Source organism: Schistocerca serialis, chromosome 9 (genome assembly GCF_023864345.2).
Source record: "Schistocerca serialis cubense isolate TAMUIC-IGC-003099 chromosome 9, iqSchSeri2.2, whole genome shotgun sequence".
Taxonomy (NCBI): domain Eukaryota; kingdom Metazoa; phylum Arthropoda; class Insecta; order Orthoptera; family Acrididae; genus Schistocerca; species Schistocerca serialis.
The window spans coordinates 42,176,909-42,202,480 of NC_064646.1; the positions used below are offsets into that span (position 1 = coordinate 42,176,909).

Below are 25,572 nucleotides of genomic sequence, written 5' to 3' on the forward strand. Positions count from 1 at the left end.
GACTTCGTGAAGTGCGGTGACAGAAGAAGAGAACATCTGGTCAGATCAGTACAGGTTTAGCAACACAAAATGAAACAGGGGTAATGCATGAGTAGGCCTAGTAACGAATGAGAAAATAGCAAGCCGAGTAAACTACTATAGACAGCGTAGTGAAGACAAAGTGCACACCCACCACAGTACTTCAAGTTTATATGCCTAGTAGCTCCGCAGATGATGAGACCGAAAGAATGTATGACGAGATGAAACACATTACTCTCTTAAAACTTGCGGGCTGATAGGCCTTGGTCGATGTGTAAAACTTCCTGAAGTTTCGTCTCCGACTGCGGGAGACATCCTCGGAGGTAAAGAGCCGAAGCAGTCAGAGACGACACGTCAGGAGAGAGTCTTATACGACAGCTATTCGGAAAGTAAGGAACGATAGGTCGCGAAATGGAAACCACAGTGAAAATCAAAAGTGTTTTATTTGCAACGCGTTAGCTACACCTTCCAGCTACTTGTCTACACCGTCGCCGCTCAGACTTAGACATCTGTCGTAGCGTTTTACCAACTTTTCAATCCCCTCGTTATAGAGGACAGCTGCCTGTGCTTTTCGACAATTTTCTACTCTGGAATGCAGCTCGTTGTCTGTGTCAAAATATTGTCTTCATAGCCAGCGGTTCATTTGAGCAAAGATGAACCTCAGGGGTACCCAATGACGGGCTGTATTGTGGGTGATCAAACACTTGCCATCGAAAACGCTGCAGCAACATCTTCATTGCCCCTGCAGAGTGCGGCCGAGAATTGTCGTGTAGAACGAACGGCATGACAGTTATGTTATGTGGATTGCATAGCTTCAGGCGATATCTAGCCATCTTTACGTTCTCACTGTGAGCTCAGAACTGAAAAGAGCGACTTGATGCGATCGACAGGCGTACTACACACAGTGTCCAAAGCATCTGTGCAAAGCTTCATCAGACTTTCACTGTATTTTCCATTTCGCGACACATCGTTCCATACTTTCCGAATAACCCTCGTACATCAGCCCAGAAGTTTTAAGTGAAGACAGTATCGGCCGTGGTAACCTGCAATGTATGATCAGACATTACTCGGTTCTTTAAAGAAAACAAAATTTTTTTGTGATGGGGGACTGGAGGTGGATAGTAGGGAAAGAAATAGAACGAAAAACAATATCAGAACGTGGACTAGGGGGAAGGAACGAACGGGAACGGCAACTGGTAGGTTTTTGTCAAGAGCGCAACTTAATCATCGCTGACACTTGATTTAAGAACCACGTAAGAAGGTTCTGTAAGTGGAAGAGGCCTGGGGACACTGCAAAGGTTTCAGACTGAATGTATGGCGGTAACACAGGGACTTTAAATTGCTAAACGTTGCCTGATTCAGATGTGGACTCTGGCCACAATTTACTGGTTACGAACTATACCTAAAAACTTAAGAAATTACATAAGCGAAGAAACTGAAGCAGATAGGACCTGGTGCCAGTGAAAGAATCGCCGGTTTTGGAGAGCTTCAAAAGGGACATTGGGTTACAACTGACAAACAGACTATGGCAGTGGTCCCCAAACTGCGGCCGGCGGCCTGCATCAAGTGTTGGTGCGACCCGCGGTCCACAGCCGCGTATTTTATAACAACATGCGTCCAGCAATTAACACCACAATCCAAAAACGTCAGCTAACTTTCATAGCTTCTTGTGAGTATATTTCTCTTGCTCGGTAACAAACAAGAATACTTAGGGAGAACAGTAACGTTTTAAGATTTGCTTAATTTTAATTGACGGTGAATTCGACCGCGAGCTCAGTAAAGTTTACTGTTTACGTCAGGGGCGGAGTGGTATGTGGTATGACCACTGCGGAGTTATAATAAAAGAACTGAGTCGGGGAATGCTTTATTGTGTCTGTCTTCCAGTGTTGACTGCTCACGAGACTTGCGCAACTAGCACACCGACCAGCTGCTGTGGCGTGAGTGCCAAACGGAAGTACTGTGGACTCGTGAACGCGCACTGGAGAGACCGCGTCTTCATCTACATGTTTGCAGCAAGTAATGTGCAATCAAATTAAAGTTGTTGTAATACAATGCAGCGAGTAAAAGCAAAAATGGCATTCAAAACATTTAGAAAACATTTGTGATCGAGTCTGGTATTTCCATTAACGTTATTAATTAATTAATATGACCTACTAATTTATGTAGGTTACTAATTAATACTGAGATCGGTAGAGGAACGTGTCGTAAAGTGGACAGGACGGGAAAAGTGGCCGCTGCATACTTTTTCACCTCAACAGCGCTGCGAGAAGTGGTCAGACCAGTTCTAATATACATCGCCGCTTTTTATTCTTGTTACTTCACTTGTATCCAGAGTAATAATTTTTAATAATATCAATGTTCAAACAAAGTCTTTTTTGCTTACAAACGTAGTTCCTTGTACTTTTTCAGTTTGATAGTTTCTTCTGGGGCTCACTAATGCCGACATGGCGTGCGATCGGGAAAAGTGGCCACGCTACTCGTCGGAAAAGTGGCCGACGTGTTCACACCAGCAAGAGCCAGTCGCTTCCAAGAAACACGCACAATACACCACGTACAATTCATTTAGAAACTCTTTTATACACGAAGCTGTCATACACCATCTTATCTCTACGTGACAATTTTGAATTAATCACATTATATTATTTTAAACCGTCTCTGTTCTGTTATATTTGCGCCAATACAAAAGTCAGGTTGAAAACCGTCTGCTGCAGCTGGTTGGTGCTGCCTTGGATAACAGGGCGTGAAAATTTCTACAAAATTCGCCAGGAAATCAGGAAAACAAACGTGGGAGGCTATTGCAAGGGCACTGGCCACAGTACCCGCTTCAGTACGGAAAACTGATCACTAGGTAAGTCTTCAGAAAAGTGCATGTAGTTCCAATACACACTAAAGTGCCAAAGAAACTGGTATAGGCATGTGTATTCAAGTACAGATGTATGTAAACAGGCAGAAAATGGCGCTGCGTTGGGAAACGCCTGCGTAAGAAAACAAGTGTCTGACGCAGTTCTTAGATCGGTTACTGCTGCTACGATGACAGGTGATCAAGATTTAAGTGAGTTTGAACGTGGTGTTACAGGCGGCGCACAAGTGGCGGGACACAGCATCTCCGAGGTAGCGATGAAGTGGGGATTTTACCGTCCGACCATTTCAAGAGTGTACCGTGAATATCAGGAATTCGGCAAAACATCAAATCTCCGACATCGCTGCGACCGGAAAAAGACCCTGCACTAACAGGACCAACGACGACTGAAGAGAATCGTTCAACGTAACAGAAGTGCAACGCTTCCGAAAATTCCTGTAGATATCTGTGCTGGACCGTCAAAAAGAGTCAGCGTGCGAACCATTCAACGAAGCATCATCGATATGGGCTTTCGGAGCCTAAGGTCCACTCGTGTGCTCTTGATGACCGCACGATACAAAGCTTTACCCCTCGCCTGGGCCAATAAACACCGACATTGGACAGTTGATGACTGGAAACATGCAGCCTGGTCGGACGAGTCTCGTTTCAAAATGTTTCGAGCGGATGGCCCACGTGTTTGGCTATGAAGGCAATCTAATGAATCCACGGACCCTGCATATCAGCAGGGGATTGTTCCAGTTGGCGGAGACACTTTAATGGTACAAGGTAGTTGGGGTGATTGGCCTACATACGAGTCTGGCAGGTGACACGTACGTAAGCATCCTGTCTGATCACCTGCATCTACTCATGTCCATTACACATTCCGACGGACTTGGGCAATTCCAGCAGGACATTGCGACAATTCACACGTCCAGAACTGCTACAGAGTGGATCTTCTGAGTTTAAACGCTTCCGCTGGCCACCAAACTCCGCAGACAACCTTACTGAACGTATCTTGGATGCCTTGCGAGGTGCTGTTCAGAAGAGATCTTCACCCACTCGTAGTCTGACGGGTTTATGGACAGTCCTCCAGGATTCATGGTGTCAATTACCTCCAGCACTACTTCAAACGTTAGTCGAGTCCATGCCACGTCGTGCTGTGTCACGTCTTCGTGCTCGGGGCTTAGGCAGGTGTACCAGTTTCTTTGGTTCTTCAGTATATTATTTTCTTTTTCACTTTGAAGCATTTGGTGTGGTTCATTACAATATGTAGATTCAAAATGCGTGAGTGGTAAGCTTGTGTCCATTACCATGGTTTGGTTGAATTTCTCTTTGAGTGGCCACTTTACATCCCCCCTCCCCATTTCATACGTTGCCAGAAGTCCCGGTCGATAGTGTCAATGTTGGTTCTTAAGCAGAAAAGTTTGACTATACCCGGGCTAATGGAACGGAACAGAAGACGAATGGGTAGCTCTGAGAGATGACATAATGAAGGGCAAGATCAAGTAGGCAACAAGATAAAGCTCTGAAGAAATTCTTGTGTAACACGGGATACTGAATGTAATCGACGTAAGTGCAAAGTAAAAAAAAAGAAATGCAGGAAATGGAGCATGCAGAAGGGTACACAAACGTTTCAGAAATGAAATTGGTGGGTAGTGCAAAATGGCAAAACAGCAACGACTATACGAGAAATCCCAAGCTGTAGCAGCCTGCATCACTAGGGGATACACGGATGCCGCAGGCATGACTAGAGGTAAGATAGGCGCCACCTGTAGGAAAATTAAAGACGCCTTTGGAGAAAAAAAAGTACCTGCAACAGTGTTAAAACCTGCGATGGTACGTCCGTACCAAGCAAAGAAGGGAAGGCTGGAATGTGGTTGGAATACACAGTCTACATAGGGGAAACAGACTTGAAGACAGCATTATAAAAGGGAAGAGGAAGCACATCAAGATGATGTGCAACATATGATACTGCGAGAAGAATCTGACAGAGCACTGAAAGATCTAAGTAGAAACAAGGCCCCTAGAGTAGACGACGTACCCTCAGAACTACTGATAGGCTTGGGAAAGCCAGCCATGACAAAACTCTTGCATCTGGTATGTGAGATATATGAGGCAGGCTCAGTACATAATCATTCCAATTCTTACTGTGTTACTGCGAATTCTAAGGTTGTATCTACAGCTACATGCGTACTCTGAAAAACACCGCAAAATGCATAGCAGAGGGTAAGTCAATTGTGACAATTATTAAGAGTTTCTTCCCGCTCCATTACCGTTTGGAGCGCGGGACGAATGACTGAACGCCTCTGTACGTGCAGTAATTATTCTAATCTTTAATCACAATTCCTATGTGAGCGATATGGAGGAGTTTGTAAATCATTCCTGGAGTCATCATTTAAAACCGGATCTTGAAAGTTTGTTAGTAGACTTTCTCGGGATAGTCTGTTTCCGACAGTCTGCCAGTTCATTTTCTTCAGAATGTCTGTGACACTTTTCCGCGGATCAAACAAACCTGTGACCATTCGTGCTGCCATTCTCTGAATACGTTTAGTGTCCCCGTTAGTCCTATTTGGTATGTGTCCCACATACTCGGGTTTTATTGTGAATGGATCACAGGAATGATTTCTAAGGAATCTGTTGTAGACTGGTTTCACTCCCCCCAGTATTCTACCAATAAATCGAGGACTACAACCTGCTTTAACCCCGACTGAGTCTACGCGATCACTCCATTTCATATCCCTACAATGTGTTACACCCAGGTGTTTGTATGAGTTGGTCGATTCCATCGGTGACTCATTGATTTTATAGTCATAGGATATTTCGTTTTCTCGTTTGTGAAGTGCACACTTTTAGATTTGTAGACATTTAAAGCAAGTTGCCAATCTTTGCAGTACTTCGAAAACTTATCAAGATCTGACACTCAGCTTCTTTCAGATGGTACTTCGTCATAGATAACTGCACCATCTGCAAAAAGTCTGAGCTTGCTATTAACACTATCCGCAGGGTTGCTGATGTACAACGTGTACAGCAAGGGTCCCAGCACACCTTGTTGGGGCACATCCGATGTTACTTCTACATCTGACTATGACTCTCTATAGAAGATAACATGCTGTTTCCCCCTACAAAACGTGTCCTTAACCAAGTCACAAATTTCACTTGATGCACCATATGATCGTACTTTTGACAGTAAGCATGGATGCGATAATGAGTCAAATGCTTTTCGGAAATCAACTGCATCTACCTGACTGCCTTCATCCACAACTTTCAGTTTGTCATGTGAGAAAAGTGTGAGCTGGGTTTCACATGATCAATGTTTTCAGAATGCATGCTTGTTGGCATTGAGGAGGTCATTTTGTTGAAGATACCTCATTGTTTTTGAGCTCAGAATACGTCGTAAGATTCTACAACAAATTGATCTCGAAGACAATGGATGGCAGTTTCGTGGATCACCTCTACTACCCTTCTTGTAGGCGGATGTTACCTCTGGACGACCCCGGCACCGGCACATGATTCATAGTCAAAGAAAGAAATGTGGAACATCCTGCACGACATGGGCACGCATCTATTCGAGAATCAGAAGGTACAACACCTGTCAGCTGATGACTTTCCCCAGCACGTGGAATTCTGTCAATGGTATCTACACCAAACGGTAAACATCCCTGACTTCCAAATGTGTCTTTTGTTAACTAACGAATTTGCCTTTACAGGGGAAGGAACATTGAAAAGTCACAATAGCTACATCTGGGAGTCGCAAACCCCCAAAGCAATCCGTGTGATTCACCATCAAGAGAGATTTATCGGAAATGTCGGAAAAGTCCCGTTAGCGATAAGGCAGTGACTGTGTTCGCAGCACGACAGGAGCCCACCTCAGTATGCCTTTGATGTATGGGAACTTTCAGACAGCCAGGGCTGGGCCACCAAATTCTCCCGACCTCCCTCCTGTGGATTCCTTTCCGTGATGGGAGATCTGGTGTACGAGACGCCGGCAGGCACTGCGGGAGAGCTGGTTCCCCGTTCGGTGAGGCTGCAGCCGTTATTCGGGAAACACTTGCTCGTTCTGAATGTGGTGGACCAGTGATGCTCAAAATGAGCGAGAATGAAAAAGAACGAAACCCACCAAGTCTTGTCACACACTGAGACAAACAACACGTATCAAATCAGTGTTGCTTTTATAAGCGTTATTTTCTTTCTCTCACAAGGGAACCTCCCCATCGCACCCCCTTCAGATTTAGTTAGATGAGATTAGATTAATACTAGTTCCATGGATCATGAATATGATATTTCGTAATGATGTGGAACGAGTCAAAGTTTCCAATACATGACATAATTAAGTTAATTTAACAACATACTTAAGTTAATATAACAACTTTTTAATTTTTTGTGTCTTTTTTATTTTTTATTTTTATTTTTTTATAATTTGTTTGTTTTTTTTCTTTTTTTCTTAATTTATATCTAAAAATTCCTCTATGGAGTAGAAGGAGTTGTCATTCAGAAATTCTTTTAATTTCTTCTTAAATACTTGTTGGTTATCAGTCAGACTTTTGGTACTATTTGGTAAGTGACCAAAGACTTTAGTGGCAGTATAATTCACCCCTTTCTGTGCCAAAGTTAGATTTAATCTTGAATAGTGAAGATCATCCTTTCTCCTAGTATTGTAGTTATGCACACTGCTATTACTTTTGAATTGGGTTTGGTTGTTAATAACAAATTTCATAAGAAAGTATATATACTGAGAAGCTACTGTGAATATCCCTAGGTCCTTAAATAAATGTCTGCAGGATGATCTTGGGTGGACTCCAGCTATTATTCTGATTACACGCTTTTGTCCAGTAAATACTTTATTCTGCAGTGATGAATTACCCCAAAATATGATTCCATATGAAAGCAATGGGTGAAAATAGGCTTAGTAAGCTAATTTACTAAGATGTTTATCACCAAAATTTGCAATGAGCTTTATTGGATAAGTAGCTGAACTCAAACGTTTCAGCAGATCATCAATGTGTTTCTTACAATTTAATCTCCCATCAATGGACACACCTAAAAATTTGGAATATTCTACCTTCGCTATATGCTTCTGATTAAGATCTATATTTATTAATGGCATCATACCATTCACTGTACGGAACTGTATGTACTGTGTCTTATCAAAATTCAGTGAGAGTCCGTTTACAAGGAACCACTCAGTAATTTTCTGAAAGACAGTATTGATAATTTCATCAGTTAATTCTTGTTTGTCAGGTGTGATTACTATACTTGTATCATCAGCAAAGAGAACTAACTTTGCCTTTTCATGAATATAGAATGGCAAGTCATTAATATATATTAAAAACAACAAAGGACCCAAGACTGACCCTTGTGGAACCCCATTCTTGATAGTTCCCCAGTTTGAGGAATGTGCTGATCTTTGCATATTATGATAACTGCTTATTTCAACTTTCTGCACTCTTCCAGTTAGGTATGAATTAAACCATTTGTGCATTGTCCCACTCATGCCACAATACTTGAGCTTGTCTAGCAGAATTTCATGATTTACACAATCAAAAGCCTTTGAGAGATCACAAAAAATCCCAATGGGTGGTGTTTGGTTATTCAGATCATTCAAAATTTGATTGGTGAAAGCATATATGGTATTTTCTGTTGAAAAACCTTTCTGGAAACCACAGTGGATAAGCCTTGAAAAACTGAACACAGATCAGTCGAGAAAACAGGAAGAAGTAGTGTGGAACTATGAAAAAAATAAGCAAAATGTAGAAACTGAGTAGTCCATGCGCAAGATAGGCAACATCAAGGATAATCTGAGCTCAGGGGCGCCGTGGTCCCGTGGTTAGCGTGAGCAGCTGCTGAATGAGAGGTCCGTAGTTCAAGTCTTCCCTCGAGTGAAAAGTTTAATTTTTTATTTTCAGACAATTATCAAAGTTCAGGCACTCACACATAACTTCGCTCTCCAAAATTCCAGGACATGTTCAGATTTTCTTGGACGTATGCAGGATTTGACAATCTACACACGGAAAAATTTGAAAACGTTAAAAACATATGGTTTGACAGAGTACATGGAAAACTGTGCGACTGTGAAACTGCTGCATTCATTTGTTGCAGTTCATGTGACAAACTCTTATGTTTTCATCACTTTTTTGGGAGTGATTATCACATCCACAAGAAAACTTGAATCGGGCAAGGTAGAAGAGTCTTTTTACCCATTCGCCAAGTGTACAAAGTTAGGTGGGTCGACAACATATTCCTGTCATGTGACGCACATGCCGTCACCAGTGTCGTATAGAATATATTAGACGTGTTTTCCTGTGGAGGAATCGGTTGACCTATGACCTTGCGATCAAATGTTTTCGGTTCCCGTTGGAGAGGCACGTGTTCTCGTCTACTAATCGCACGGTTTTGCGGTGCGGTCGCAAAACACAGACACTAAACTTATTACAGTGAACAGAGACGTCAATGAACGAACGGACAGATCATAACTTTGCGAAAATAAAGAAAGTAAACTTTTCACTCGAGGGAAGACTTGAACCAAGGACCTCTCACTCCGCAGCTCCTCACACTAACCACGGGACCACGGCACTCCTGAGCTCACCCTATTCTTGATGTTGCCTATCTTGCGCATGGACTACTCACTTTGTATATTTTGCTTATTTTTTTTCATAGTTCCACACAACTTCTTCCTGTTTTCTCGATTGATCTGTGTTCAGTTTTTCAAGGCCTATCCACTGTGCCAACTTATAACTAAATCTGAGGGGAGTGCGATGGGGAGGATTCCTTGTCAGTGCCTAATAGCCTAAACTGAGGCGCCAGGGAGCGTAATAAGTCTACATCAATGTTACGATCAGAAGGTAGAATCAAAAGAATTTGTACGCGTAGGTATGTAGCGATTCGATATAGTAAAAATTAATCATTTATGTCAAATCACGCTCTCTTCAGCGCCAATTGTTTCCAGTATTGTGTGAAGGTTACGACAGCAGACATAAAACACTACTGCTCCACACCGAGGTTAGATGGTTATCTTCAGGTAAGACGTTAACAGGATTATTCGAACTAAGAGATGAGTTACAAGCGTTTGCGACTGACTGCATTTGAAATTAAATTAGCGTCTGAGCGATGCAGCTTGCTTTTCAGAGTAGCTTTCTTGACAGGTACATTAGGAAAAACTAATGAATTAAATCTATGTCTACAAGGAAAAGAAACAAAGGTTTTAAATATTAAGAACAAAATAGCCGCCTTAAAAAATTAGATTTTTGCATTGTTTGTGTTGCGAAGAGAGAACTAGAAAGCTATTTAACACTAAATGTGTTCGTTGGAGAGGCAGCAGAAATACTAAATGATATAGGTGAAGAATTTGGCCGATGACTCCATGATATGGTTCAAATGGCTCTGAGCACTATGAGACTTAACTTCTGAGGTCATCAGTCCCCTAGAACTTAGAACTACTTAAACCTAACCAACCTAAGGACATCATACACATCCATGCCCGAGGCGGGATTCGAACCTGCGACCGTAGCGGTCGCGCGGTTCCAGAGCGTAGCGCCTAGAACCGCTCGGCAACCCCGGCCGGCTCCATGATATGCGCGTCTTTTGAGAAGTACTGTGTTTTCCTGAAGAGCATAATACAAAACTGATAATAAATGCATGGGTTCAGAATACTTTTGTACGGAATTTGCTGATGCCAGAAAATATGTCAAACGAAACTATGAATCTCTTTAGAAATGAGATCAGATTAAAACATGGAATCGTCCGCAGCTCGTGGTCGTGCGGTAGCGTTCTCGCTTCCCGCGCCCGGGTTCGATTCCCGGCGGGGTCAGGGATTTTCTCTGCCTCGTGATGACTGGGTGTTGTGTGATGTCCTTAGGTTGGTTAGGTTTAAGTAGTTCTAAGTTCTAGGGGACTGATGACCATAGATGTTAAGTCCCACAGTGCTCAGAGCCATTTGAACCCAAAACATGGAATCATTGTTCAAGACGACGCCATTTGATGATTCATGGTTCAGGGTTCTCGACGAATATCACAATTTACTAAACTGTTCTTCTCCCATCCACGCCAGCCGGTGTGGCCGTGCGGTTCTAGGCGCTTCAGTCTGGAACCGCGTGACCGCTACGGTCGCAGGTTCGAATCCTGCCTCGGGCATGGGTGTGTTTGATGTCCTTAGGTTAGTTAGGTTTAAGTAGTTCTAAGTTCTAGGGGACTGATGACCTCAGTAGTTAAGTCCCATCGTGCTCAGAGCCATTTGAACCATTTTCTCCCATCCCCAGCAACGTATTCTGTGAAAAGGGATTGCCGGCCGAAGTGGCCGTGCGGTTAAAGGCGCTGCAGTCTGGAACCGCAAGACCGCTACGGTCGCAGGTTCGAATCCTGCCTCGGGCATGGATGTTTGTGATGTCCTTCGGTTAGTTAGGTTTAACTAGTTCTAAGTTCTAGGGGACTAATGACCTCAGCAGTTGAGTTCCATAGTGCTCAGAGCCATTTTTTTGTGAAAAGGGATTCTCAGAGTATGTAGCTACGAAAACAAAATATTGAACCTAGCATGCTTCTTCAGGTCTCTTCTGTCAACAGTGAGTCAAACATAAAAAGCAGCTTCTCGCCGCCCATTAAAAGGAGACAATTTCAAATAAGGTATGTTGCAACGGTGCGCTAGTTCCTCACACGGTCAAGGTCGCCTTGCCTTCAGCGTGTGCCAGTATCTCCGTGTCACCCAATGTTGTTGTAGCAACGTTGTTTTCTGTTACATAATTGGCAGGACAGAAGAACAAATTCTAGAGGTAAGCGAACTGTGTTGGATCACTGCCACAGTTAAAGAATACAACCTACGAAATTAATGTGTGCCACGCACAATAACGGGAAATTTCAAACTCTTATTCTTACTTTTGTTAGAACACTGGTTATGGTGTGTGTATCAGCAAATGTTGCTGGGTTTTTCCACAAAGGTCTGATCTGCCGCGTCTTTCGAAATGTCTGCACATGGTGCTATTTCGCACCGAACACGTGGGGCTATTTCCGCTCAGGCAGATTCTAGAGAATACGTTTTCTTGATTTCTTTTCGGAAAAAGCCGAGTGCTTCATGGTCCAGGGAAGATGTGAATCAAGCATTAACAAGTGTTATAAGCAGCTTCTCTGGATAAAGTGCCTGCTATGTGTCACGTGGTTTCACGACGTGTGTGGCAATGCTATACGACGAAAAATGTTGAGTAGTGGTAAATGCCGCGCCGGATTAGCCGAGCGGTCTAAGGCGCTGCAGTCATGGACTGTGTGGCTGGTCCCGGCTGAGGTCGAGTCGTCCCTCGGGCATGGGTGTGTGTGTGTTTGTCCTTAGGATAATTTAGGTTAAGTAGCGTGTAAGCTTAGGGACTGATGACCTTAGTAGTTAAGTCCCGCCGGCCGCGGTGGCCGTGCGGTTCTAGGCGCTAAAGTCCGGAACCGCGTGACTGCTACGGTCGCAGGTTCGAATCCTGCCTCGGGCATGGATGTATGTGGTGTCCTTAGGTTAGTTAGGTTTAAGTAGTTCTAGGTTCTAGGGGACTGATGACCTCAGATGTTGAGTCTCATAGTGCTCAGAGCCATTTGAACCATTTAGTTAAGTCCCATAAGATTTCACACACATTTGAACATTTTTGAGGTGGTAATGCTTGTGGTTTTGGCACTGAAATACACTGGGCGGAATAGATTCTTGACTGGGGAGAATAGCCCCATCATTTTTATATATTGGGATTTCTGCCTTCTTCACATGTTTGTTCAATAATTTTTCATGTAAAGGAATTTCGATCCGTTGTATACCGGAATGTATTCACAAATAAAATACCATAATTGTTTCGCAGAGACAGAGTTTTTAGAAAGTTTCGTATCATATTATATAGGGCTTATACTTGAAATTATCGGAATAGCCCCGCGGTACCCTCGTCATATTTTGTGTTTTGTATTATTGTGTGTTGTTTTGTATAGTGTTTTCGAAGTCACTAGTCAGTAATGTGCCTATTTTTGTATGATTTTCATTATGTGATTGCACTGTAATTAAAGAAAAAACATGAAAACAGGTTTTGTTTATTTTATGGCTCGGTTAAATACTTAGAATTTCAAAATGGTTCCGTCGCCAAAGAAGTTTGAGAACCGCTGTGCTAGACAATCATTAGCACACAGACACCAGCTGTGCATGAACGTAAACGGACGACATTTTCACCAAAATCGCACGGAAGTCTGTACGCCGTCTCTGAACATCCCTAGCATCAAAACCTTCAAGGACCCACAGTGGGGAACCGGTGCACTTGTAAAGTTCTTGTCAGATAAAGTTTTCGTTTGATCTCCTCTAAGCAATCCAAAATTTTGTATCCGTAGTTGTTTACGCCCTGTATATGTTAATGGGACAAGCCGATTTTTATTTTTACCTAAGATAAGTGTAGGAAATTTTGAAAGGGTACAGTACCGCCCGACATTGAAAATAGGTACGACATTCTTCGTTATTCTTGTCAGAACAACATATTTTTTGTAATAATAACTCAATTTCACTTAATACACCGAAGCCGGATATTAGTATAGGAAAGGAGGACGATTTATTTATTTAATTGATTACATGTGAACTCCCACAAAATAAATCCCTACATCCAATTTGGTGAGATCTGTGAAATGAATGAATGTATGGTCGTCTGCTAACCGCAGATAGTGAATGTGCAATATATGATCATCTCTGAGACGGTCCTTCGGTCACCTTTGGTGGAACCAAAGAGATGAAATTTACCTGAGCTTTGAGCGCCTGAAACGTGGCTGGCCAATACGGTAACATGGTGCTTCCCCACCTCGGCGGAGGTGCGAGGTGACCTGAAGAACGGCCATGTTTCAGCACTCTGGCGCTGGATCTTGTGTTGGTAAGACCTGTCGTAGGTGTGCTCCGTAAAGACAAAAGAGTGGAGAGAATGGTATGGATGTGAAATACTTAAGAGTAGCTTGGAATAATAATTTCTCTGTTTCAGGAACTTTTGTGGGGAGAATTAAATGTCAGGCAGGTAATATTAAGTGGATCGTAGTAATCTTCGGAAGTGACCAACGGTCACAATGAAACCACGTGTAGCAATAAGTTGATATACTTCCGAGTGCTTAAGTTAAGCTGAATTACTGGTGTGTGTACTATAAGTTGGAAATATTTAAGAAATGGCGTGTGCAGGACTTGAAATTAGAGACGAGTACTTCCACGTGGTGAGTACTGTGTGAGTCTCAATCTGTGTGTGAGACAAAGGGTAAAGAGAAGTACTTGTCCATGGTATCAGTTGAGGACTCGCGTGTGTGACGAATATGTTCTTAATATTACTTTGCGTGTTATGTTTCTGTGTGACCCTGGATTCAAACTCTAATACAATGAGAGTGAAGCAAGGTGAGTCAGCCGTCTATCCAGCAACGCCACTTGGCTTGCATTGCACAGGAAAACGCGCATATCTCCTCCAGAGTTCGTAGTAGGAAAGAAAAGTTACGAAGTGGAGCAGTGTCGTGTGAAACTGGGATGAATACTGATTGAAGTGGGAAAGCTGAAAGTGAGGTGAATCTAACGTTGTGACTATTCTTTGTGATGTATGTTGCCAGTGTGATCTATTTCATGTAATTTGAGTATGTGTGGTTTACATAGGAGAGTAACAAGATAGGTTCAGAGGCAATGGATTAAACATGTTCCTCCTTGTACCGCTCCGTCTGGAGTAAATTTTCGTGATGATGGGTGTGAGAGTCCAAGTGTGAGATATAGCAAAAGATCCACATCCTATCCAGAAAGTACACTGTAGCGTTAGATAATTACGAGACCATAAGATAGAGAATCACCAATGTAAAGCCATGCCTACTGGGCGGAGTTTCTCATGTGTAATTATTGTAACAAAGTGTAATAATAGAATAATAGAATTTATCGGAATAAAAAAAAGATAGTGAAAAGAAAAAGATTGGTGGCCTTGTTCTTCGAATAGTGTGTAGTCACGATATCCAGAATTTATAATGTGTGCGCCATTCGTATTCAGTGCGATGGCCACGTGTTGATCAAAGCCGTTGAGTGAGAAAGAAAATGTGGTATTGCCAGAGCGTAGTGAACAATCAGAGGTGTGTAAATTACTAATAGGCACATTCAAACAGGAGAATAATTTGTAGGTTAATTGTGGGTACTAGAGCTCATAATCAGTCATTGATGTTAGTCGTGAAAGAAGAATAAATCCACTCGCTTGCCAGATCAATAATCTTGCAGGCCTGACTGCTTGATGCCACAGTACGAGCAAGGCATGTAGGTGCCTCTCAATATATTTACATGATATTAACATTTAAGTGGCCTTCTTTCATCTACTCCAACAGAAAAGGAAAATGTTGGCTAAACACAACTCTCGCAATCCCGCCTTGGTCAGCCTTGTTCCTTATTGGCGGTAAGGTGCGATGCATGATCGACAAGGTTAGCAGGCAGATGCTGGAATAATACACTTCCTTTTGTTTTAGACACAGTCGCAGAACTAAGTGTAGAATCACTGCCAGTTTCGGTCGTACTCTTCTTATCTTACCGACACTGAGTACGCTGCATACATCCTGTCTCCGTCCTCGATCAGTTCAGTTCACAGAATATGTTCCTCGTAACTTTCTCCTCGTTGAAGTTGCATTTGGTTTTGGGGCTTGACGCGTTAATGGGAGGACCCATCGCAACAGACAGCACGTATCGACATTGTTGCCGCAGAGAAAGGCAGCTTTACTCTCTGAAGCGTCTGCAGTATGACAAATATTCCAAGTGTTAGAGTCGAGGACTGCAGTATATCTAAATGTAAGAAGAAAAAGGAATTTATAGGAATGGAACAAACTGGAGAACGAAATTTTGTGCAACCCCGGAAAGGAATATACTTGCCACCTCTGGAAAAGTGATTCCCGTGATGCTCTGTAACAGTGACCAATGTTATGAGACGAGAGGCCAAAATCGTACAGTTACAGCAGTGGGGCTTGCCTTCAGATGGTCGATTGCGGATGGTGTGAGGAAATGCAAGGTGAGATTATTCTGCCAGAGCGTACGTTGTTGCTACGTCGTGCAGGTTGCGCTGCAAGAGAAGTGTTAAAACGGAGAACACAAGTAGTTGACTCACCTGGACTATGGGCTGAAGCCGTAAAGAAAAGCAGAGTAAGGAATCTGTAGTTAATCACAGAAGTGACGAACTCAATCTAAAGTAAGTAGTAGCAGAAAGGTAACTATCGGTAGAATGGGGAAGCGACAAACGTTCAGTTTTACAGACTTGACTGTGCACTGTAACAACAGTTTTCCATTTTCATGACGAAATACGTTCGTGCCAGATCAATTAAAAGGTCAATATGCGACGGTATTGCGTCCTTCATTAAAATTTAAAATATTGTGTCCTTCATTAAAATGTACAGCTCGTGTGTATCAATGTGTTACAGTCCGCCCCGATAGCTGAGTGGTCAGCGTGACGGATTGCCGTCCTACGGGCCCGGGTTCGATTGCCGGCGGGGTCGGGGCTTTTCCCCGCTCAGGGACTGGGTGTTGTGCTGCCTTGATCATCATTCCAGCCCCATCCGGTGCGCAGGTCGCCCAATGTGGCGTCGAATGTGATAAGACCTGTACCGAGGAGGCCGGACGCTCATTTCCAATGAGCTAGAAAAATCACGAATCAGAATCTGAACATACTTGTGAAATTGAGCAGTTTAACTGCAGCATGTACCTGGAGACAAATTTGGAAAAGATACAAGTTTTGCAGTTTGCTTCATTCAAATTTTGTTTATTTCGTTAGTGTTCTTTGTCTAATGGAAAGAAGTTCTGTCGTACGAAAAAAAATTCAGTTAAAAAATGTTCACGTGACACATATTTACGTGTGAGAAATTTGAAAGGTGAAAAGAAACAATAAACAATTTTGCAATTAAGTCACACAGCATCTTGCGCATTTCCACGCTTGTTTACCGTTGCTATAACCCTTAGATGTAAAGATGCAAAAGTTACGTGCCTGCTAATAGCTGGATTTTACATCATCATCATCATTTAAGACTGATTATGCCTTTCAGCGTTCAGCCTGGAGCATAGCCCCCTTATAAAATTCCTCCATGATCCCCTATTCAGTGCTAACATTGATGCCTCTTCTGATGTTAAACCTATTACTTCAAAATCTTTCTTAACCGAATCCAGGTACCTTCTCCTCGGTCTGCCCCGACTCCTCCTACCCTCTACTGCTGAATCCATGAGTCTCTTGGGTAACCTTGCTTCTCCCATGCGTGTAACATGACCCCACCATCTAAGCCAGTTCGCCCTGACTGCTACATCTATAGAGTTCATTCCCAGTTTTTCTTTGATTTCCTCATTGTGGACACCCTCCTTCCATTGTTCCCATCTACTAGTACCTGCAATCATCCTAGCTACTTTCATATCCATAACCTCAACCTTGTTGATAAGGTAACCTGAATCCACCCAGCTTTCGCTCCCATACAACAAAGTTGGTCGAAAGATTGAACGGTGCACAGATAACTTAGTCTCGGTACTGACTTCCTTCTTGCAGAAGAGAGTAGATCGTAGTTGAGCGCTCACTGCATTAGCTTTGCTACACCTCGCTTCCAGTTCTTTCACCATGTTGCCATCCTGTGAGAATATGCATCCTAAGTACTTGAAACCGTCTACCTGTTCTAACTTTGTTCCTCCTATTTGGCACTCAATCCGCTTACATTTCTTTCCCACTGATATTACTTTCGTTTTGGAGATGCTAATCTTCATACCATAGTCCTTACATTTCTGATCTAGCTCTGAAATATTACTTTGCAAACTTTCAATCGAATCTGCCATCACAACTAAGTCATCCGCATATGCAAGACTGCTTATTTTGTGTTCACATATCTTGATCTCACCCAGCCAGTCTATTGTTTTCAACATATGATCCATAAATAATAGGAACAACAGTGGAGACATGTTGCAGCCTTGTCCTACCCCTGAAACTACTCTGAACCATGAACTCAATTTACCGTCAACTCTAACTGCTGCCTGACTATCCTGGAATTTACAAAAACTTAATTTTAAATTCGAAGATTTTTAGGTTAGAATTTACCGTGACTGTTATTGACATTAAATGAAACAACAAGTTTTACTGTTACGAGTCACTGTTTATTTATAGGGTGCAGACAAATTTCCGCTACCAGTCACAATAAAAGGTTATTTATTTGTCACACGACCTGTTTCGGGCTTGCGCCCATCCTCAGGTGTTTATACATTTATGTACATGTTTATATTGTTGGAGATCAATAAAAATGAAGCACCATTATTATAGTTACGCTGTGGTGACAGTTTTTTTTCATTTTGTTGCACACTTATTATCATTTTCACGTCCATATTTCAGTTTTACAAATTTTAGCTGCATATTTCACTATTACGATGTGCACTCGTGAAATACACTGTGTTTACATACAAACATGTGGGCTATGGCCTTGACTGGTAGCGGTAATTTTTCTATACCCTATGAAGGAACAGTAAGGAGTTCAACAGCATGCACTATGGATAAAATTCATTTACTGTTTATTACCTCTATGATGCGTTTCACGGGTTTAAACTACCGTCACCTGGTTGGATTTACATTTGTTAGTATGACGTGTGTGTGTGTGTGTGTGTGTGTGTGTGTGTGTGTGTGTGTGTGTGTTTGTTGTGTTACGATTTTTTGAAGGAACTTGGGGCACTGTATAGTGCAGACAGTTCCTCGACAAAATCGTAACACAGCACACACATAGATGTCATAATAACAAATGTAAATCCACCTGATGATGGAGGTTCAAACCTTTGAAACGCGTCGTAGATATAAACAAACAGTGACTGGTAACAGTAAACTTGTTGTTTCATTTAAAACTTAATATTCTCGCGACGAACTTTATTAGGATTTCTCGTTTCAGTGAGCCATTCAGTTCTTGATACTGACGCGTTCGCTAGTATGAAAAGTTGGCCGGCCGAAGTGGCCGTGCGGTTAAAGGCGCTGCAGTCTGGAACCGCAAGACCGCTACGGTCGCAGGTTCGAATCCTGCCTCGGGCATGGATGTTTGTGATGTCCTTAGGTTAGTTAGGTTTAACTAGTTCTAAGTTCTAGGGGACTAATGACCTCAGCAGTTGAGTCCCATAGTGCTCAGAGCCATTTGAACCATTTAGTATGAAAAGTTGACGGAAGTGTTGATCGAGTGCAGAATGTGACTGGCGCAAATAGGACGCGCGAGTGCTGTATCTCTCGCCTGAGTGTGTGGACGTGGACTAGCCGAACCGGCTGGCCAGTAGCCATGTCCAGGGTGGAGGCGCTCCTGGTCCCTGGGGCCGGCAGCGCGGCACGTGAGCGACGTACCTGTCCCGTCTGTAGCGGCAGCAGCCCTGGAGAGCAGGCAGAGGCAGGGGCAGTGGAGGTGCAGCGCCGGCGGCCGGTGGGTCGCGACTGGAGCTGGAGCGGCGCGACTGCCCAGGGCGCGGCAGGCGGACTGCCGGCGGCCGTGTGGGGACGCGATGACGGGGCACGCCGCGGTGACTAAACTGCCGGCGGCAGTCGCTCACGTGCCGCCCACTCACTCACTCAGCCAGTCAGCAGTCGGTCACATTGAGAGTTCGGAGCGGCGCAGACAGGAGGCGGCCGTCAAGAGTGTGCGCCCGACACTCCGCACTCGCGCGCAAGTGCCGCGGCTTCATCCACATCACTACCCTGCGGATCGCTTCAGAGTGATTGACGGGGAGTAACTTTAACCGTTGCACTTATCAAGGTTCCTTCCCGTTCCAGTCTCCTCCTCCTCCTCCTTCTTCTTCTTCTTTATCGTCGCCTTGTCCCACGTCACATAGAGTCGGCGTTGCTCTTCTGGATCCTTCTCCTCCGCAGTACTCTATCCATTGCCTCTTCCTTCTTCCATCCTTTCTCCCTTAGGTCCCCAGATATCTTATCCTTCCACCTCATCTTCGGTCTTCCTCTCCTTCTCTCTCCTTCAATCTTTGTATCTTCAACTCTGTTTCCCATATACTCTTCCCCTTTTCTCTCTAAGTGTCAGTACCACCTTAGACCGCTCTCTTGTATCTTTTTCCCCATGGGTCCCACTTTCACAGCTCCTCTAACAAATTCATTTCTAATCCTGTCCTTCCTTGTAACCCCACACATTCACCTCAGCATCCTCATTTCCGCCACTTCCCGTTCTAGTCTACATGTGCACATACAGGGTAATTTATGCATCGGAATAAACGTAAAATGTTTAGTAAACTTTTTTAAACTGCTTTATTTCAGAGTTATGCAGCAGTGTAGGGATGACAAGCGCGACACAAACAACACAAAATTAATTCTTCTCCGAAAGCGACGTCGCGAAGGGATCCGAAGCTGAACACGACTACGTCCTGCACATTGACACCGGACACCTCCAAAATTGTGTTCGTGTAGGCGAAGACTGTGAGGTTCAGGACGCCTTACCGCTCTCTGAATGTTGCAGCCTCCGTTCACCTCATTCTGCACACCTGCACAACCATTTTTCAGTTCGCTGCTGTGGTTGTGTTGCATTCTCAGTTGCAACGCCGTACACGAGCTCCTTAAGATGGCCCCAAAGGTACAAGTCCAGGGGGTTGAGGGGACCACACCCTGCCTATCTAACCCATGTTAATTTCGGCAAGTATTTGACCGATTTATGAAAAAACTGTTTGATGCAGGACCTTAATATTATTACTGTATGTTACACGATGCGAATGGAGTCAACTGTACTAAAATCTACTTTATCCACTTTATAGTTTTTAAGAAATACTTTTTTTAAATTAATTAACAAAAAATATTAAGTTGTTTTTGCAGAGAATATTTCTTTGTGAACTTCCTAATGGGGGAATATTAATGAATGTAGTACCAGAGGTGGCTTTTTATGTTATGCAGAGTCTCTGAAAATTTCATTCATTTATCTATGATAGTTTCCGATATAATGGAGCATATGTACTGCAAATTTTAGTTTGCGGGATGATGGCCCTTCTTTGGCCTCTAGCAGGTCTTCCAGCTTCTTTTTCACATTCCCGGATGTTTGTCTTGCTTTCTTGGCCATATTAGATGCAGACCTGTCAGCATCGGCTATCCTCATTTTATCGCAATGTTGCAGCCCAGTGATCATATTTTCACCAGGATTAATTCCCAGCTTTTTCAGTACCCAACACATTCCAGTATTACCACAATTGGATGTAATAACAGCATCATGAACTCCTAGTTTCATTTTACGCATGCGTACAAATACAGTTTTAGGAAGTCGGTTCCAAATTATGCTGTTGAAACATTCATTTGGGTTCTGTGAGTGCCCATGCAGACATCCCCTTAGAAGGTCAGGATGATCCAAGTCTCTGAGGATAGGTTTAATTGCTGTAATAACATCAGCAGGAAGAGAATGCTGGTGAGAATAAGATTCTCCAGTTGCCTGAGCCCTATTGTATTTGCACCACGAATTTTCTCCTGATGGACACAATCCATGACGTGGCTTATCATCAGTAGAGGACTTACAGAAGAATATGGCCCAAACATCTCTCTTCATTGCCTCCAGATTTTCTTTATTTCTTCTAATTGCCTACCTATAGTATACCTGCAAGTTTTCTATTTCAGTTTTAGTTAACCGACCCTGTCCAGTCAACAATTTTCCATCTTCTAGTGTTTTTCCTCTCACAGCAACAGTTTTCTCAGCCTTGTTCCCACACGTTTTTGAACATGGCCTACACGTTCTATTTTGCTGATAATGGTATGTCCATATGGCTTAGAGTTGACAGTGGGTGACAGAAAAGTGGGCGTGGCACATAAACACACGTGGTAGGAAAATGCTCTTTAAATGCTCGAAAAAGAATTTTTTCAGCAAAATCCTTTTCAGAGTACTTGAATAAAACCTTAATCTATGGAAATATGATTAAAACCTAAAATACATATTTTTCGACCTGAACCACGGTGTGGTCCCCTCAAAATACGGCGATCTGGGGGGGGGGGGGGGGGGGGGGGCAAGCAACTGGTGCAGCACGACCTGCCCACTCATCGGGATAAGCAGGGCTGGGATACCCTTTTGCCTCCACATTTAAACGTGCAGGGTCAGCGCTGTGTGCAAACCATGAGCTGATTCGTGCAGCGAGTGCGACACCATCAAGCAGGCCGCCCAGTTCATGTTCCAAAAGCTAGCGATACACCCCACCAGTCAGGTACTGTGAAATAACATATACTGTAGTTACGCGTTCATTCTCATACACACACACACACACACACACACACACTTGCATATTGTGGCCGTTCACGATACCCGCACGGGTAACGAGCCAGTAGCGACTTGTGACGTGTCGTGTCTGCCTGCATATCGACTGGTGTTGCTTTGTACACCCCAGTACACTGCTCGTTTGATTCTGGCACGAAATGCTTATGTTTAGTTGAGTTCCGTCTGGTCTGTTGTACTCTACGATGCTGTTGCAGCCTAGGGCAGGTGTCATCTCCTGTAGCTTCTACAGGTGAAAGGGATTGAATTTCTGTCTCCGAAGAAGCCGCCATAAAGTTGATTGAGGAACCCCTACAGCAGCACTTACATGGCTGATACTTACGGGCGGATCTCCATCTACCACTTCTAGGATGTTCTCAACACCGACTCCATCCAGTTGAGGCCGACCTACCCGTGGTGCACTACGAACGCCGTATTTCGTTCAAAGCCTGTCCACAGCAGTCAAAGTCTGATGGTTTGGTACTCTTCTGTTTTAGAAACATTTCCATACATCGTCGTCTGGCTGTTAGCGCATAGCCTTCTGCTTCATCGTGGAGGACCGGCATATCCGCGTATTCACCGTCTGAAAACGCCGTCGTACCGTACACGGCGACTTCAGTCCACAAACTACCGACAGAATGAGTGTACGTAACACGTGTGGTCCCGCTACGCTGCAACAGCACCGTACAGTACAACGGACCACACAGAAGTCAACTAAACACAAGCATTTCGTGCCAGAATCAAACGGGCAGCAACACCAGTCGATATGCAGGCAAACACGACACGTCAAAAGCCACTGCTGGCCTATGATGTAATCCCCACCACAAATGACGTTACGCGTCACAACTCGGAAATAACGCAGTTTCAGACAAAACTTTATTCACAATTTTCCTCTTATTTTGGTGCATACACTACACCCACGAAGTGTGTACAGCTACTTCTGAATCACCCCGCATACTGCTAAAGCCAGTGGCATTAGCGATTTTGTGCCCTCGCCCAGTCTGGTATCAAACGAAGGCGATAACCGCTGTGCTCCTCCAACTACAACGGACTGGCGCTACGACACAGCCGTCGTTGACCGCGGTCCGGGTCCGCAGGTCGTGGTCTAGTGGCCAGCGTTGCTGCTTCTGGATCACGGGGTCCTGGGTTCGATTCTCGGCCGGGTTCATCTACATCTACATTTATACTCCGCAAGCCACCCAACGGTGTGTCGCCGACGGCACTTTACGTGCCACTGTCATTACCTCCCTTTCCTGTTCCAGCTGCGTATGGTTTGCCGGAAGAACGACTGCCGGAAAGCCTCCGTGCGCGCTCGAATCTCTCTAATTTTACATTCGTGATCTCCACGGGAGGTATAAGTAGGGGGAAACAATATATTCGATACCTCGTCCAGAAACGCACCCTCTCGAAACCTCGACAGCAAGCTACACCGCGATGCAGAGCGCCTCTCTTGCAAAGTCTGCCACTTGAGTTTGCTAAACATCTCCGTAACGCTATCACGCTAACCAAATAACCCTGTGACGAAACGCGCCGCTCTTCTTTGCACCTTCTCTGTCTCCTCTGTCAACCCGACCTGGTACGGATGCCACACTGATGAGCAATACTCAAGTATAGGTCGAACGAGTGTTTTGTAAGCCACCTCCTTTGTTGATGGACTACATCTTCTATGGACTCTCCCAATGAATCTCAACCTGGCACCCGCCTTACCAACAATTAATTTTATATGATCATTCGACTTCAAATCGTTCCGTACGCATACTCCCAGATATTTTACAGAAGTGACTGCTACCAGTGTTTGTTCCGCTATCATATAATCATATAATAACGGATCCTTCTTTCTATGTATTCGTAATACATTACATTTGTCTATGTTAAGGGTCAGTTGCCACTCACTGCTGGGGATTTTTCTCTGCCTGGGAACTGAGTGTTTGTGTTGGCCTTATCATTTCGTCATCATAATCATCATCATCATCATCATCATCGTCATCATCATCATCGTCATCATCATCATCGTCATCATCATCATCGTCATCATCATCATCATCGTCATCATCATCATCATCATCATTTGGGACAGTGGCTAGATTGGATTGTGAAAAAATTGGACTGCGTAAAAATTGGGGCTTTGTACGGGCGCTGAAAACCGCGCAGTTGAGCGCCCCACGAATCAAACATCATCATCATCGCAGTCCGGTTTACTGTCAAAATTCCGAGACCGTACATTCCTAGAACACTCTTGTGCCGCATCAGGCCAGCGGACGAAATGCCGGGTGACCGCCGCAGACACGGGAACCGGTCGCTGCGGAGTGACGCAGAACAGGTGCCGGCCGGCCGGTCCTGTAGCGCCCCGCCGATGACGTAAAACGTGGCTGCCTGCAGTCAGACCGGTAACTCGGGCCGACATGACATAATGGCAGAAAGGAGTTATGTCGGGTTTTGTTTATTTTTGGCAAGTCACTTTTTGTGAGACAGCCATAACCGCTTTCGGTCCACAATGGCCATCTTCAGATGCTACAAGAGGAACAAATAAAAACCTTATACTACGATCCGAAAAAATAACAATATTTTTAGTAGATCTGAAACTTCCTGGCAGATTAAAACTGTGTGCCGGACGGCGGCTTTAACTTGGGACGTACTGCGACTGTTCGTGGGTCAAAATAAACGTGAATCGTACCTCTGTGGTGAAAAAGCGTTCACGAGATGTCAAACTAAACATAATAACGAAAATCAGATTTCCCTACTCTTTGCGTTGCATGCGCACGTCCTCTATCTGACAGATCTTTACTTGAAACTTCCTGGCAGATTAAAACTGTGTGCCCGACCGAGACTCGAACTCGGGACCTTTGCCTTTCGCGGGCAAGTGCTCTACCATCTGAGCTACCGAAGCACGACTCACACCCGGTACTGGCAGAAGTAAAGCTGTGAGTACCGGGCGTGAGTCGTGCTTCGGTATCTCAGATGGTAGAGCACTTGCCCGCGAAAGACAAAGGTCCCGAGTTCGAGTCTCGGTCGGGCACACAGTTTTAATCTGCCAGGAAGTTTCATATCAGCGCACACTCCGCTGCAGAGTGAAAATCTCATTCCAGATCTTTACTTGCTGTCTGCAAACAACCACTATGGGGATAACACCCACCCATCTATCAAAGATGTGGGGGTAGGCATGAAAAAGCCGGCCGCGGTGGTCTCGCGGTTTTAGGCGTGCAGTCCGGAACCGCGCGACTGCTACGGTCGGAGGTTCCAATCCTGCCTCGGGCATGGATGTCTGTGATATCCTTAGGTTAGTTAGGTTTAAGTAGTTCTAAGTTCTAGCGGACTGATGACCTCAGATGTTGAGTCACATAGTGCTCAGAGCCATTTGAACCATTTAGGCTTGAAAAAGCACTGTAGCTCACGACGCGGAACTACCCATACCTCAGTCATACAGTATTTGACAATGACGGCGTGGTATGCATACTGTAAGACCTTCAGTACACACACCATTAGATTATTTGACTTGTCGCTCTAACCAAGTAGACGAGTGTCAGCAATATATCTCGTGG

At 44.1% G+C, this 25,572-nt stretch overlaps 1 protein-coding gene across 2 annotated transcripts in view; it reads right to left on the reverse strand.

Moving 5' to 3' along the window:
* LOC126419131 (myrosinase 1-like) overlaps positions 1 to 25,572 on the reverse strand; it is a 553,078-nt gene that overhangs the window by 339,675 nt on the left and 187,831 nt on the right. Inside the window, exon 1 of one of the 2 annotated variants that reach the window (XM_050086238.1) lies at positions 19,159 to 19,180. The exons of the other annotated variant lie outside the window; for it this stretch is intronic. The gene's annotated coding sequence lies outside the window, so the exon portion shown is untranslated. Of the gene's footprint in view, positions 1 to 19,158; positions 19,181 to 25,572 lie in introns of those variants that run through there. 2 annotated transcript variants of the gene reach the window in all.